At 50.1% G+C, this 17,500-nt stretch overlaps 1 non-coding gene and 2 pseudogenes across 1 annotated transcript; all 3 read right to left on the bottom strand.

Moving 5' to 3' along the window:
- The window catches only part of LOC148298662 (large subunit ribosomal RNA), an 8,049-nt pseudogene extending 3,556 nt beyond the window's left edge, over positions 1-4,493 (bottom strand).
- A 338-nt stretch (positions 4,494-4,831) lies between these two features.
- On the bottom strand, positions 4,832-4,993 carry LOC148298661 (5.8S ribosomal RNA; annotated as a pseudogene).
- A 359-nt stretch (positions 4,994-5,352) lies between these two features.
- LOC148298660 (small subunit ribosomal RNA) lies at positions 5,353-7,292 on the bottom strand. Its single transcript, XR_015839164.1, has one exon. It is a non-coding gene; the product is annotated as a small subunit ribosomal RNA (ribosomal RNA).
- Between the last annotated feature and the right edge of the window lie 10,208 nt (positions 7,293-17,500).

Below are 17,500 nucleotides of genomic sequence, written 5' to 3'. Positions count from 1 at the left end.
GGTTCTAGCGCGTGTGAGTGTAGAGAAAGGTTTTCCTAAAAACATCAGGAGGTTGAGCACCGAGCATACGACCGCGCCGGGGGCCTTGCCCCACTGGCGGGCCGAGATACCGTCGGGGCCCTCGGCCGAGGACACTCTGACCCTCGAGACGTGCGCCTCCGAGGGTGTGACCGGTCTCGTCATGAGCCCGCTGAGAGAGTCTCTCGTCATCGTCGTACGGACAGGTTCGTCGTACGGAGCGCTTTCGGTCCCGAATATTGGCGACCACGCTTTGACGAATTCGTCGAGGGGCGGGGAGTCCACATTACTATCTTCCCCGGAGAGAACTCTCCTCGCGACCATTGACGGCCGGGAGTTCCATTGCGCCTGAGCGGCCCGGTATTCTCTTCGTCGTTTCTCGCGCCTCTGTTTCCTTCTGCTAATTCCTTCGGTAAAGGGATCGTTGCGGACTCTTCCGCGTCGGGGGGCCGGCCTCTCGGGATAGACTTTAGATAGCCACCTCGTGAATATCTCTTCCACGTCCATCCCTGCTAGAGCTAGATTAATCACCGAAATCAGCTCTGCGGACCGGTATCCAGCTTGGTTCTCCAAATCCCCAATAAGGAGATTCAGAGTCTGGCGTAATTCCCCCAACTCGCAAGTCCTTGGGGAGGGTGGTGTCTCGCAGACCCTCCAGGCTGACGCCCGGGGGGCTGGGGTCTGTGGTCGTTCCGCCGCGGGGGCGGAAGTATCGACAGCAGGGCCCTGCGATCGCTCTGCGGCGGCGGAGTTCTCGACAGGACTATTCAGCATCGGATCACTGACGACGCCGCTAGACAGGGCACGCGCCAAGGCGTCCCTGTACGACCTCATTAGACGGATTTTGCGGATATCATCCACCGTCCAGCCAAAATTTATGTGTAGGTCCACGCTTTTGGCGTACAGTGTCTTGTTGATGTGCCTGCGACACCCTGAGCGTATGTACTCGGCTTCAGCACTCGCCACCCACTCTAGTTCGGCCGCCTGGTAGCCCCCCCTGGCTACCGTTGGCGCACTGGCAACTATCTGCGGGGGCGGAGGTTCCACGACAATCGGTCTCCCGAACAGGGGTCCAGTGTTCTCGGCCTGGAGCGCGAGTTCGGCTAAGATTCTCTCGAGCTTTCCACGATAATCAAGGCGACACCTGAGTCCCTTGATAGCTTCGAGAGATCTGCCAGCACTCGGCCGGAGCTCCAATAGCCGCTGGTTCACCCTGTCGGTTTTCCCCGAGTTGATGAGGAAAGCTTCACATCGAGCCCATAGCTCCACCTCCTCGTCGGTGTACCGAGCTTTAGTTCGGCCCACCGCGATCTCTTCGTTTGTCACTTCCTTGTGTTTCGAGACTCGGTGAACCCCCAACCCGATTTTCGTGGAAAATACGCGGTTCGGGACACAGAGCTCGCACACGAATGTCGATGCAGTGGCCTGAGCGTCATCAGACGCGGAGGCTGTTGGTCGAGTCGAGAGCACGTCAGCACCCTCCGAGAGTTCGGTGCGGTCGACTCGCCCGCCCAACAATGATGCGGGGCCAGTGGGCCCCACATTGTTGCCGTCCGAGGCTATGTTGTTCGTATTCATTATTGGGATTTTTGTTTTGTGGTGCGGGGGGTCATTTGCAGTAACCCCCCCACCGAGTCGCCAGCGCATGGTTAATTGGTTCATCTTCGGAGTCATAGTTAAGAGAGTCATAGTTACTCCCGCCGTTTACCCGCGCTTAATTGAATTTCTTCACATTGACATTCAGAGCACTGGGCAGAAATCACATTGCGTCAACACCCGCGAGGGCCATCGCAATGCTTTGTTTTAATTAGACAGTCGGATTCCCCTTGTCCGTGCCAGTTCTGAGTTGACCGTCGTCCGGCGGCCGTACAGGTCGCCGAGCGTGCGCGAACACGCCGGCGCCACACAGCGAGGAAGATCCGAGGGGAGGCCAAGGCGAGGCGCCGGGTGACGGAGATCCACACCCGCGCGACACCCGTTGGGGCGCCACGCGGGGGGACCCCGCCCGGCTTCCACGTCTCGGCCGATGACCTCTTCCCGACCAGGCCCGACACGCCACGGCCCTCAGAGCCAATCCTTATCCCGAAGTTACGGATCCAACTTGCCGACTTCCCTTACCTACATTATTCTATCGGCTAGAGGCTCTTCACCTTGGAGACCTGCTGCGGATATGGGTACGAGCCGGCGCGACATCTCCGCGTATCCCTCACCTGAATTTTCAAGGTCCGAGGGGCCGATCCGGACACCGCCGCATCGGCGATGCTCTTCGCGTCCCGAGCCCTATCTCCCCGCTATGGGATTCCAGGGCGCTCGAACGCTCAGGCAGAAAAGATAACTCTCTCCGGATCTCCCGTCGGCGTCTTCAGGCCACTTTGGGTTACCCCGACGAACTCTCTTGCGAGGGAACGATTTTTAAGACGGTTCCGCAGCCGGGTTCCGGAACTGCAACCGGATTCCCTTTCGCCCGACGGGTGTGATATTCTATTTATAAATAATATAATATATATATAACATAACTTTACACCATCATCGACATCGGATTTCTCCTAGGGCTTAGGATCGACTAACTCGCGTGCAACGGCTGTTAACGCGAAACCCTTCTCCACATCAGCCCTCAAGGACCTCGCTTGAGTATTTGCTACTACCACCAAGATCTGCGCCGACGGAGGCTCCAGGCGGGCTCACGCCCAGACCCTTCTGCGCACACCGCCGCGGCCATCCTACTCGTCGCGGCCTCAAAACGATCGCGCGACGCGGGCGCCGCGCGAACGTCCCACCTGCCTGCGACGGTCGAGTATAGGCTGAACGCTACAGCGCCATCCATTTTCAGGGCTGGTTGCTTCGGCAGGTGAGTTGTTACACACTCCTTAGCGGATTCCGACTTCCATGGCCACCGTCCTGCTGTCCTGAGCGACCAACGCCTTTTATGGTCTCCGATGAGCGTTCATTGGGCGCCTTAACTCGACGTTTGGTTCATCCCACAGCGCCAGTTCTGCTTACCAAAATTGGCCCACTTGGCACTCCCATCCGAGCTCCTACTTCATCTTCGAGCAAGAAGGAGATCTCACCCATTTAAAGTTTGAGAATAGGTTGAGGTCATTTCGACCCCAATGCCTCTAATCATTCGCTTTACCGGATGAGACTGTCAGAATGACGCGAACGTCATGTTTCTCGAGCGCCAGCTATCCTGAGGGAAACTTCGGATGGAACCAGCTATTAGATAGTTCGATTAGTCTTTCGCCCCTATACCCAGTTCGGACGATCGATTTGCACGTCAGAATCGCTTCGGTCCTCCATCAGGGTTTCCCCTGACTTCGACCTGACCAGGCATAGTTCACCATCTTTCGGGTCCCAGCGTGTACGCTCTCAGTGCGTCTCGATAATCGCACGGGGGCTTTCTCGAAACGCCTCGGGAATGCGGCGGGGCGTCTGGCGACGCCCGCGCATCTTCCCTGCGGCCGGCTCGAGGCCGACCTTTCACTTTCATTTCGCCTCTGGGTTTATCAGCGTTCCCAATGACTCGCGCACATGCTAGACTCCTTGGTCCGTGTTTCAAGACGGGTCCTGTGAGTGCCCAAAACAAAACCACCGCCGACCGGGACGCGTCCCGTCCGAGAGCGCGCCACTAACCGCCGGCAACCGAAAAGCGACGCCCGCGACGCACTAGACGCCGGGGGCCGCGATAAGGAAGCGGCTGTGACGCGACGGACGCCCTCACAGGTGGGGCGGACGCGATCCTCGTTCTCTACCGTCGCTCGTCAAATGTTCGACCGGCCCCGGCCGTGGACGCCGCGGCTCCGCCCCGCATAGCGAGACGGGACAACCGCACGGCGCATTCGACCGGGGCGCGACGGGTCGCGGTGTTATACTGAGGGAGAAGTGCACGCGCTCCGGGGGCCCGGCTGCGCACCCGGACACCCGCCGCCCCGACACGAGTGCCGAGGGCGAAGGTGTGCACCGAGACGCGGGCCCCGACGGAAGACGCGATGAATCTCCCCGTTCGCTCGTTTGAGTTCCACAGGTTTACCCCTGAACGGTTTCACGTACTCTTTAACTCTCTCTTCAAAGTTCTTTTCAACTTTCCCTCACGGTACTTGTTCGCTATCGGTCTCGTGGTAGTATTTAGCCTTAGATGGAGTTTACCACCCACTTAGGGCTGCACTCTCAAGCAACCCGACTCTGGGGAGAGAGACCGTCGCGGCCGGCTACCGTCGCTACGGGCCTGGCACCCTCTGCGGGTAAGCGGGCCCCGTTCAAGATGAACTTGGACAGGCAGCCGTGACTAATGACCGCGCGTGTATATATTACTCTCCTCCCTAACGCTACATTTCCCGGCGGCCCGCCTGGGCCGCAGGATTCAGCGCTGGGCTCTTCCCGTTTCGCTCGCCGCTACTCGGGGAATCCTCGTTAGTTTCTTTTCCTCCGCTTACTGATATGCTTAAGTTCGGCGGGTGATCTCTCCTGATTTGAGGTCGACGACAGAAAGATAATTTTTATATTATATATAAATAATACAGACAGACAGAGGCGCGCGGCGGCGGGACCGCGTCGAGGGCGCGAGGATCGCCCCGCGAAGATCGCAAAAGGATCGATCGCGGTTTCACAGCGTCGTCGCTAGCCCCCGGACACGCGTTAGCGTCCCGGCCGCGCGCTCGAAATTCGTCACACATTTGACCGGACGCCCGCGCGCGCGCCGACCGCCGGAGCGGGTCGGGCGGCGCGGGCGACGCCGGCAGCGCGCTCGCCGGGGCCCCCCCCCCCTCGCGGACGAGGGTGAGAGACTCCGCGGCGAAGTCTGGTCGCATTGCGTGCGCGACCCTCAAACAGGAGTGGTCCGTGGACAAACTACGTCTTGCTCGGACCGCAATGTGCGTTCGAAATGTCGATGCTCATGTGTCCTGCAGTTCACACTCTGACGCGCATTTAGCTGCGTTCTTCATCGACCCACGAGCCGAGTGATCCGCCGTTCAGGGTAATAATTGTACAATTTTAAAATTGTCATTCGTTCACTTGTTTATCCGTCGCGTTTTGGGTGTTCGCGCGAGCGCAAACTGACCTTAGAAGATCAAAACAACAAAAAATAGCAACCTTAATGGTGATGCGCGCGCGCACACGCACACGCGCATCACTAAATCGCGACCGGACGCGGGCGCGGTCCCCCGACCCGTCAGGATCGAGAGAGCCGTCCCGCGACGCCGGCGGGTCCGCGGTTCGCGGCGGCGCCCTAGGGCGATCTCCGCCGCAGCGATGTCGGGCTCTCGGCCGCGCATCGTGATTCGTGTATTTTACATACAAGTATGTATATATATATTACAAAATATATTATTACACAGGAAATGATCCTTCCGCAGGTTCACCTACGGAAACCTTGTTACGACTTTTACTTCCTCTAAATGATCAAATTCGGTCAAACTTTCCGACGCGTCGGACGCCCGAGACGAGCTTCCGCGCACCAGTCCGAAGACCTCACCAAATCATCCATCGGTAGTAGCGACGGGCGGTGTGTACAAAGGGCAGGGACGCAATCAACGCGAGCTGGTGACTCGCTTTTACTAGGAATTCCTCGTTCATGGGGGAGAATTGCAAACCCCAATCCCTATCACGAAGGGGTTTCATCGGGTTACCCGGGCCGTTAGGCCAAGGAGGACACGCTGATCCCTTCAGTGTAGCGCGCGTGCGGCCCAGGACATCTAAGGGCATCACAGACCTGCTATTGCTCAATCTCGTGCGGCTATATATACCGCCGGTCCCTCTAAGAAGATTTTCATTGTACGCCGGTAGTGAAGACCGCGAGACGCACGCACGCGACGCGAGCGCCGCGGAACGCGCGCACGCGGACCCTCGTGATACCGGTTGCACGTCTATTTAATAGGCTAGAGTTACGTTCGTTACCGGAATTAACCTGACAAATCGCTCCACCAACTAAGAGCGGCCATGCACCACCACCCACCGAATCGAGAAAGAGCTGTTAATCCGTCAATCCTTCCAGTGTCCGGGCCTGGTGAGTTTTCCCGTGTTGAGTCGAATTAAGCCGCAGGCTCCACTCCTGGTGGTGCCCTTCCGTCAATTCCTTTAAGTTTCAGCTTTGCAACCATACTCCCCCCGGAGCCCGAAAGCTTTGGTTTCCCGGGAGCTGCCCACCGGGTTAAAATTATGAAACTTCGGCGGATCGCTGGCTGGCATCATTTATGGTTAGAACTACAGCGGTATCTAATCGCCTTCGAACCTCTAACTTTCGTTCTTGATTAATGAAAACACCTTTGGCAAATGCTTTCGCTTTAGTCCGTCTTGCGACGATCCAAGAATTTCACCTCTAACGTCGCAATACGAATGCCCCCAGTTGTCCCTATTAATCATTACCTCTGGTATCAGAAAGCCAACAAAACAGAACCGAGGTCCTATTCTATTATTCCATGCGTACAATATTCAGGCAAGTGTTAGCCCGCTTTGAGCACTCTAATTTGTTCAAAGTAAACAGCCGCGACGGCCCGCCTCGGCGCGCGGCCGACCGTGAGGACGACCGCGACACACCGGCGGTGGACGCACCGGCGAGAAGCCCCGCAGACGTGCCTGTCGTACCGCATTCGGTAGACCGACACCGCAGGACACAATTTCAACTACGAGCTTTTTAACCGCAACAACTTTAGTATATGCTATTGGAGCTGGAATTACCGCGGCTGCTGGCACCAGACTTGCCCTCCAATGGATCCTCGTTAAAGGATTTAAAGTGTAATCATTCCGATCACGAGGCCTCGGACGAGTCCCGTATCGTTATTTTTCGTCACTACCTCCCCGTGCCGGGAGTGGGTAATTTGCGCGCCTGCTGCCTTCCGTGGATGTGGTAGCCGTTTCTCAGGCTCCCTCTCCGGAATCGAACCCTGATTCCCCGTTACCCGTGACAACCATGGTAGTCGCATAAACTACCATCGACAGTTGATAAGGCAGACATTTGAAAGATGCGTCGCCGGTGCTAGACCGTGCGATCAGCTCAAAGTTATCTAGAGTCATCTCGAATGGCGACGGACGGGGCGCGAACCCCGCCGCCGATTGGTTTTTGATCTAATAAAAGCATCCCTCCCGTTGCCGGTCAGGACCTCGTTTGCATGTATTAGCTCTAGAATTGCCACAGTTATCCAAGTAACCGTGTACGATCTAAGGAACCAAAACTGATATATTGAGCCATTCGCGGTTTCACCTTAATTCGGCTTTTACTGAGACTTGCATGGCTTAGTCTTTGAGACAAGCATATGATTACTGGCAGGATCAACCAGGGAGCTGTTCTTCGGGTTAGCTGCGTAACCGAGAGACACTGCTCGGACACGGCGTGTTCGCGCGCGGCGGAGTCACCCGCCGCGCCACGCTCTGTGACACTCACACTCCGTCGATAAAAGAACAATTTGCTCATTATCGGGCATGTGTATTGTTGTTACTCTGCCTTGCCGCTGCGGTGGTTCTCTTGCTCGAAGAGCCGAGCGGGGAGAGCAGGCGGGGATCGATCACACGGAGTGCGTCGTCGTCGCCTAAATTATGAATTCCCATTCGTAAAACGCGTACGCCGTGAGCCGTGAGGCAACGGTGTGGCCGGGGAGTTACCTCCTCCGACCGTACTCTTTTTCATTTCTTGGTCAAGTTCTACTCGCGCGGAACTCCAGAGATGAGACACGGGCGCCGGCGAAGCCAGAAGGCGAACGCCGCGTCGAGTTTCGCAAATGTACCGCCGACGCGACCGACAGATGGGCCGCCGCGGTTTGCGAACGCTGTGCAAATCAGCGCGCCACTACGGACGCGCATACAGTACCGCGGCGGCCCGGTCTCGCCGGCCCCGGCCCCGAGAGCGACTAGACCGAGGCGGGTGCGCGGATTCGGGCTTAGCGTAACTCCCGCGCGGGGTACGGCGAGTGATCGAGTCCAGATGGTCGGCGCGCATAATTTTTTTCACTTCTCTCTACACGATTTTCGTTTCGATAGCGGATACACGTTACGAATATATATACATATTTTTTACACGTCGATGCGTGTACACGCAGATATATATATTTTTTTAAAAAGTATTCATCCTCTTCTTCTTCTTCTCCTTCTCCTTATCATTATAATCATTGTTATCATTATTATCGTAACTATCATGATTATTAGTTTTGTTATTATTATTATTATTATTATTATTATTATTATTATTATTATCCTTCTTCTTCTTCTTCTTCTTCTTCTTCTATTCTTCGTCGTCTACTTTTCGTCTTAATCGTCTTCTTCTTCTATTCTATTCTATTCTTCTTCGACTTCCTCTTCTTCCTCTTCTTCTTCTTGCTCTTGTTCTTCTTCTTCTTCTTCTTCTTTTTCTTCTTCTTACGAAATTATTATTATTTTAACTATTACTACTATTGTTATGATAACTCTTCTTCTTCTTCTTCTCCTTCTTCTTCTTCTTCTTCTTCTTCTTCTTCCTCTTATTATTCAGTATTGTCATAACTATTATGATTATTAGTTTTGTTATTATTATTATTATTATTCTTCTTCTTCTTCTTCTACTTTTCTCCTACTTCTTCTTCTTCTTCTTCTTCTTCTATTCTTCGTGGTCCTATACCTCTTCTTCGACTTCCTCTTCTTCCTCTTCTTCTTCTTGCTCTTGTTCTTCTTCTTCTTCTTTTTCTTCATCTTACGAAATTATTATTATTATTATTACTATTACTACTATTATTATGATAACTATTCTTCTTCTTCTTCTTCTTCCTCTTCTTCTTCTTCTTCTTCTTCTTATTATTATAATCATTGTTATCAGTATTATCATAACTATTATGATTATTAGTTTTGTTATCATTATTATTATTATTCTTCTTCTTCTTCTTCTACTACTTTTCTTCTACTTCTTCTTCCTCTCCATCTTCATCATAATATATATATATATATATATATATATATATATATATATATATATATATATATATATATATATATATTCGCGATTGCCGCGCGTCGGCGTCGCTTGACCGCGTTCAGAGCTCGATCCGGGCCTTGTCCGACGAGCCATCGAGAGGGTCGAATTAATGTCAGACGGCGAGGCATTTGGCAACCTTAAGCTGATCATAGCTACTCCCGCCGTTCACCCTTCCTTGTGTTATATTATGTATTAATAACTCCTCGTATAATATTATATATTAACTCCCACTCGTAGTACCCGCGCAGTGTGGGGTACGCGCGGCCGCTTGACCGCGTCACGAGCTCGATCCGGGCCATTCCCGACGAGCCATCGAGAGGGTCGAATTAATGTCAGACGGCGAGGCATTTGGCAACCTTAAGCTGATCATAGCTACTCCCGCCGTTCACCCTTCCTTGTGTTATATTATATATTAATAACTCCTCGTATAATATTATATATTAACTCCCACTCGTAGTACCCGCGCAGTGTGGGGTACGCGCGGCCGCTTGACCGCGTCGCGAGCTCGATCCGGGCCATTCCCGACGAGCCATCGAGAGGGTCGAATTAATGTCAGACGGCGAGGCATTCGGCAACCTTAGGCCGATCATAGCTACTCCCGCGGTTCACCCTTCTCATTAATAACCTTATATTGATTAATTAATTTATTCAATTAATAATATTATCTATTGTAAATAATCCATCACTCCGACTCTCTGTTATCTCTCACATGAATAAACAATCACTCGTACTCCCCGACGAATGTCAGACGGCGAGGCATTAAGCCGTTCATAGCTACTCCCGCCGTTCACCCCTCCTTATATAATATTTATATATATATATATATATATATATATATATATATATATATATATATATATATATATATATATATATATATATATATATATATATATACATTATCTAAACGAACAAACACTCCGACTCGTAGTACTCGCGCAGCGTAGGGTACTCGCGATTGCCGCGCGTCGGCGTCGCTTGACCGCGTTCAGAGCTCGATCCGGGCCTTGTCCGACGTGCCATCGAGAGGGTCGAATTAATGTCAGACGGCGAGGCATTTGGCAACCTTAAGCTGATCATAGCTACTCCCGCCGTTCACCCTTCTTTGTGTTATATTATGTATTAATAACTCCTCGTATAATATTATATATTAACTCCCACTCGTAGTACCCGCGCAGTGTGGGGTACGCGCGGCCGCTTGACCGCGTCGCGAGCTCGATCCGGGCCATTCCCGACGAGCCATCGAGAGGGTCGAATTAATGTCAGACGGCGAGGCATTTGGCAACCTTAAGCTGATCATAGCTACTCCCGCCGTTCACCCTTCCTTGTGTTATATTATGTATTAATATCCTCGTATAATATTATATATTAACTCCCACTCGTAGTACCCGCGCAGTGTGGGGTACGCGCGGCCGCTTGACCGCGTCGCGAGCTCGATCCGGGCCATTCCCGACGAGCCATCGAGAGGGTCGAATTAATGTCAGACGGCGAGGCATTCGGCAACCTTAGGCCGATCATAGCTACTCCCGCGGTTCACCCTTCTCATTAATAACCTTATATTGATTAATTAATTTATTCAATTAATAATATTATCTATTGTAAATAATCCATCACTCCGACTCTCTGTTATCTCTCACATGAATAAACAATCACTCGTACTCCCCGACGAATGTCAGACGGCGAGGCATTAAGCCGTTCATAGCTACTCCCGCCGTTCACCCCTCCTTATATAATATTTTATATATATATATATATATATATATATATATATATATATATATATATATATATATATATATATATATATATATATATATATACATTATCTAAACGAACAAACACTCCGACTCGTAGTACTCGCGCAGCGTAGGGTACTCGCGATTGCCGCGCGTCGGCGTCGCTTGACCGCGTTCAGAGCTCGATCCGGGCCTTGTCCGACGTGCCATCGAGAGGGTCGAATTAATGTCAGACGGCGAGGCATTTGGCAACCTTAAGCTGATCATAGCTACTCCCGCCGTTCACCCTTCCTTGTGTTATATTATGTATTAATAACTCCTCGTATAATATTATATATTAACTCCCACTCGTAGTACCCGCGCAGTGTGGGGTACGCGCGGCCGCTTGACCGCGTCGCGAGCTCGATCCGGGCCATTCCCGACGAGCCATCGAGAGGGTCGAATTAATGTCAGACGGCGAGGCATTTGGCAACCTTAAGCTGATCATAGCTACTCCCGCCGTTCACCCTTCCTTGTGTTATATTATGTATTAATAACTCCTCGTATAATATTATATATTAACTCCCACTCGTAGTACCCGCGCAGTGTGGGGTACGCGCGGCCGCTTGACCGCGTCGCGAGCTCGATCCGGGCCATTCCCGACGAGCCATCGAGAGGGTCGAATTAATGTCAGACGGCGAGGCATTCGGCAACCTTAGGCCGATCTTAGCTACTCCCGCCGTTCACCCTTCTCATTAATAACCTTATATTGATTAATTGATTTATTCAATTAATAATATTATCTATTGTAAATAATCCATCACTCCGACTCTCTGTTATCTCTCACATGAATAAACAATCACTCGTACTCCCCGACGAATGTCAGACGGCGAGGCATTAAGCCGTTCATAGCTACTCCCGCCGTTCACCCCTCCTTATATAATATTTTATATATATATATATATATATATATATATATATATATATATATATATATATATATATATATATATATATATATATATATATATATACATTATCTAAACGAACAAACACTCCGACTCGTAGTACTCGCGCAGCGTAGGGTACTCGCGATTGCCGCGCGTCGGCGTCGCTTGACCGCGTTCAGAGCTCGATCCGGGCCTTGTCCGACGTGCCATCGAGAGGGTCGAATTAATGTCAGACGGCGAGGCATTTGGCAACCTTAAGCTGATCATAGCTACTCCCGCCGTTCACCCTTCTTTGTGTTATATTATGTATTAATAACTCCTCGTATAATATTATATATTAACTCCCACTCGTAGTACCCGCGCAGTGTGGGGTACGCGCGGCCGCTTGACCGCGTCGCGAGCTCGATCCGGGCCATTCCCGACGAGCCATCGAGAGGGTCGAATTAATGTCAGACGGCGAGGCATTTGGCAACCTTAAGCTGATCATAGCTACTCCCGCCGTTCACCCTTCCTTGTGTTATATTATGTATTAATATCCTCGTATAATATTATATATTAACTCCCACTCGTAGTACCCGCGCAGTGTGGGGTACGCGCGGCCGCTTGACCGCGTCGCGAGCTCGATCCGGGCCATTCCCGACGAGCCATCGAGAGGGTCGAATTAATGTCAGACGGCGAGGCATTTGGCAACCTTAAGCTGATCATAGCTACTCCCGCCGTTCACCCTTCCTTGTGTTATATTATGTATTAATAACTCCTCGTATAATATTATATATTAACTCCCACTCGTAGTACCCGCGCAGTGTGGGGTACGCGCGGCCGCTTGACCGCGTCGCGAGCTCGATCCGGGCCATTCCCGACGAGCCATCGAGAGGGTCGAATTAATGTCAGACGGCGAGGCATTCGGCAACCTTAGGCCGATCTTAGCTACTCCCGCCGTTCACCCTTCTCATTAATAACCTTATATTGATTAATTAATTTATTCAATTAATAATATTATCTATTGTAAATAATCCATCACTCCGACTCTCTGTTATCTCTCACATGAATAAACAATCACTCGTACTCCCCGACGAATGTCAGACGGCGAGGCATTAAGCCGTTCATAGCTACTCCCGCCGTTCACCCCTCCTTATATAATATTTATATATATATATATATATATATATATATATATATATATATATATATATATATATATATATATATATATATATATACATTATCTAAACGAACAAACACTCCGACTCGTAGTACTCGCGCAGCGTAGGGTACTCGCGATTGCCGCGCGTCGGCGTCGCTTGACCGCGTTCAGAGCTCGATCCGGGCCTTGTCCGACGTGCCATCGAGAGGGTCGAATTAATGTCAGACGGCGAGGCATTTGGCAACCTTAAGCTGATCATAGCTACTCCCGCCGTTCACCCTTCTTTGTGTTATATTATGTATTAATAACTCCTCGTATAATATTATATATTAACTCCCACTCGTAGTACCCGCGCAGTGTGGGGTACGCGCGGCCGCTTGACCGCGTCGCGAGCTCGATCCGGGCCATTCCCGACGAGCCATCGAGAGGGTCGAATTAATGTCAGACGGCGAGGCATTTGGCAACCTTAAGCTGATCATAGCTACTCCCGCCGTTCACCCTTCCTTGTGTTATATTATGTATTAATATCCTCGTATAATATTATATATTAACTCCCACTCGTAGTACCCGCGCAGTGTGGGGTACGCGCGGCCGCTTGACCGCGTCGCGAGCTCGATCCGGGCCATTCCCGACGAGCCATCGAGAGGGTCGAATTAATGTCAGACGGCGAGGCATTCGGCAACCTTAGGCCGATCATAGCTACTCCCGCGGTTCACCCTTCTCATTAATAACCTTATATTGATTAATTAATTTATTCAATTAATAATATTATCTATTGTAAATAATCCATCACTCCGACTCTCTGTTATCTCTCACATGAATAAACAATCACTCGTACTCCCCGACGAATGTCAGACGGCGAGGCATTAAGCCGTTCATAGCTACTCCCGCCGTTCACCCCTCCTTATATAATATTTATATATATATATATATATATATATATATATATATATATATATATATATATATATATATATATATATATATATATATATATATATATATATACATTATCTAAACGAACAAACACTCCGACTCGTAGTACTCGCGCAGCGTAGGGTACTCGCGATTGCCGCGCGTCGGCGTCGCTTGACCGCGTTCAGAGCTCGATCCGGGCCTTGTCCGACGTGCCATCGAGAGGGTCGAATTAATGTCAGACGGCGAGGCATTTGGCAACCTTAAGCTGATCATAGCTACTCCCGCCGTTCACCCTTCTTTGTGTTATATTATGTATTAATAACTCCTCGTATAATATTATATATTAACTCCCACTCGTAGTACCCGCGCAGTGTGGGGTACGCGCGGCCGCTTGACCGCGTCGCGAGCTCGATCCGGGCCATTCCCGACGAGCCATCGAGAGGGTCGAATTAATGTCAGACGGCGAGGCATTTGGCAACCTTAAGCTGATCATAGCTACTCCCGCCGTTCACCCTTCCTTGTGTTATATTATGTATTAATATCCTCGTATAATATTATATATTAACTCCCACTCGTAGTACCCGCGCAGTGTGGGGTACGCGCGGCCGCTTGACCGCGTCGCGAGCTCGATCCGGGCCATTCCCGACGAGCCATCGAGAGGGTCGAATTAATGTCAGACGGCGAGGCATTTGGCAACCTTAAGCTGATCATAGCTACTCCCGCCGTTCACCCTTCCTTGTGTTATATTATGTATTAATAACTCCTCGTATAATATTATATATTAACTCCCACTCGTAGTACCCGCGCAGTGTGGGGTACGCGCGGCCGCTTGACCGCGTCGCGAGCTCGATCCGGGCCATTCCCGACGAGCCATCGAGAGGGTCGAATTAATGTCAGACGGCGAGGCATTCGGCAACCTTAGGCCGATCTTAGCTACTCCCGCCGTTCACCCTTCTCATTAATAACCTTATATTGATTAATTAATTTATTCAATTAATAATATTATCTATTGTAAATAATCCATCACTCCGACTCTCTGTTATCTCTCACATGAATAAACAATCACTCGTACTCCCCGACGAATGTCAGACGGCGAGGCATTAAGCCGTTCATAGCTACTCCCGCCGTTCACCCCTCCTTATATAATATTTTATATATATATATATATATATATATATATATATATATATATATATATATATATATATATATATACATTATCTAAACGAACAAACACTCCGACTCGTAGTACTCGCGCAGCGTAGGGTACTCGCGATTGCCGCGCGTCGGCGTCGCTTGACCGCGTTCAGAGCTCGATCCGGGCCTTGTCCGACGAGCCATCGAGAGGGTCGAATTAATGTCAGACGGCGAGGCATTTGGCAACCTTAAGCTGATCATAGCTACTCCGCCGTTCACCCTTACCTTGTGTTATATTATGTATTAATAACTCCTCGTATAATATTATATATTAACTCCCACTCGTAGTACCCGCGCAGTGTGGGGTACGCGCGGCCGCTTGACCGCGTCGCGAGCTCGATCCGGGCCATTCCCGACGAGCCATCGAGAGGGTCGAATTAATGTCAGACGGCGAGGCATTTGGCAACCTTAAGCTGATCATAGCTACTCCCGCCGTTCACCCTTCCTTGTGTTATATTATGTATTAATATCCTCGTATAATATTATATATTAACTCCCACTCGTAGTACCCGCGCAGTGTGGGGTACGCGCGGCCGCTTGACCGCGTCGCGAGCTCGATCCGGGCCATTCCCGACGAGCCATCGAGAGGGTCGAATTAATGTCAGACGGCGAGGCATTTGGCAACCTTAAGCTGATCATAGCTACTCCCGCCGTTCACCCTTCCTTGTGTTATATTATGTATTAATATCCTCGTATAATATTATATATTAACTCCCACTCGTAGTACCCGCGCAGTGTGGGGTACGCGCGGCCGCTTGACCGCGTCGCGAGCTCGATCCGGGCCATTCCCGACGAGCCATCGAGAGGGTCGAATTAATGTCAGACGGCGAGGCATTTGGCAACCTTAAGCTGATCATAGCTACTCCCGCCGTTCACCCTTCCTTGTGTTATATTATGTATTAATAACTCCTCGTATAATATTATATATTAACTCCCACTCGTAGTACCCGCGCAGTGTGGGGTACGCGCGGCCGCTTGACCGCGTCGCGAGCTCGATCCGGGCCATTCCCGACGAGCCATCGAGAGGGTCGAATTAATGTCAGACGGCGAGGCATTCGGCAACCTTAGGCCGATCTTAGCTACTCCCGCCGTTCACCCTTCTCATTAATAACCTTATATTGATTAATTGATTTATTCAATTAATAATATTATCTATTGTAAATAATCCATCACTCCGACTCTCTGTTATCTCCCACATGAATAAACAATCACTCGTACTCCCCGACGAATGTCAGACGGCGAGGCATTAAGCCGTTCATAGCTACTCCCGCCGTTCACCCCTCCTTATATAATATTTTATATATATATATATATATATATATATATATATATATATATATATATATATATATATATATATATATATACATTATCTAAACGAACAAACACTCCGACTCGTAGTACTCGCGCAGCGTAGGGTACTCGCGATTGCCGCGCGTCGGCGTCGCTTGACCGCGTTCAGAGCTCGATCCGGGCCTTGTCCGACGAGCCATCGAGAGGGTCGAATTAATGTCAGACGGCGAGGCATTTGGCAACCTTAAGCTGATCATAGCTACTCCCGCCGTTCACCCTTCCTTGTGTTATATTATGTATTAATAACTCCTCGTATAATATTATATATTAACTCCCACTCGTAGTACCCGCGCAGTGTGGGGTACGCGCGGCCGCTTGACCGCGTCGCGAGCTCGATCCGGGCCATTCCCGACGAGCCATCGAGAGGGTCGAATTAATGTCAGACGGCGAGGCATTCGGCAACCTTAGGCCGATCATAGCTACTCCCGCGGTTCACCCTTCTCATTAATAACCTTATATTGATTAATTAATTTATTCAATTAATAATATTATCTATCGTAAATAATCCATCACTCCGACTCTCTGTTATCTCTCACATGAATAAACAATCACTCGTACTCCCCGACGAATGTCAGACGGCGAGGCATTAAGCCGTTCATAGCTACTCCCGCCGTTCACCCTTCCTTGTGTTATATTATGTATTAATAACTCCTCGTATAATATTATATATTAACTCCCACTCGTAGTACCCGCGCAGTGTGGGGTACGCGCGGCCGCTTGACCGCGTCGAGAGCTCGATCCGGGCCATTCCCGACGAGCCATCGAGAGGGTCGAATTAATGTCAGACGGCGAGGCATTCGGCAACCTTAGGCCGATCATAGCTACTCCCGCCGTTCACCCCTCCTTGTATAGTATTTTGTATTATCTAAACGAACTGCCACTCCGACTCGTAGTACTCGCGCAGCGTAGGGTACTCGCGATTGCCGCCCGGCCGCTTTCAAATATTAGACATGCCTGATTGTGCCAAGTAATCCTAGGCCTTAAACCAGATATACATTAATAAAGTAAAAAAAATTAAAAAAAAACTACCATCACACAACAACACATTTGAATTGATTTATTCAAACTTGAAAGCATAATATAACTCCTTCATATCTGTACCATTTTTTAAAAGCGAGGCGATACCGTCACGAGCGTCTAAGCGTATACTTATGTGAAAATCCTCCTCACTCCATCACACAGCGACATATTTGTTTCGAGCTTTGAAGAAAAACGTGTGTAAATTTTCAAAACGAGGTGATACCGTCACGAGCGTCTCGGCGTATAGCTCTGT

Source organism: Brachycentrus maculatus, unplaced genomic scaffold (genome assembly GCF_059751285.1).
Source record: "Brachycentrus maculatus isolate JH-2025_06_01 unplaced genomic scaffold, ASM5975128v1 h1tg001765l, whole genome shotgun sequence".
In the NCBI taxonomy this organism is placed as follows: Eukaryota; Metazoa; Arthropoda; class Insecta; order Trichoptera; family Brachycentridae; genus Brachycentrus; species Brachycentrus maculatus.
Note: the sequence above shows the minus strand (reverse complement) of the source record. Positions and strands in the feature narration are given on the sequence as shown.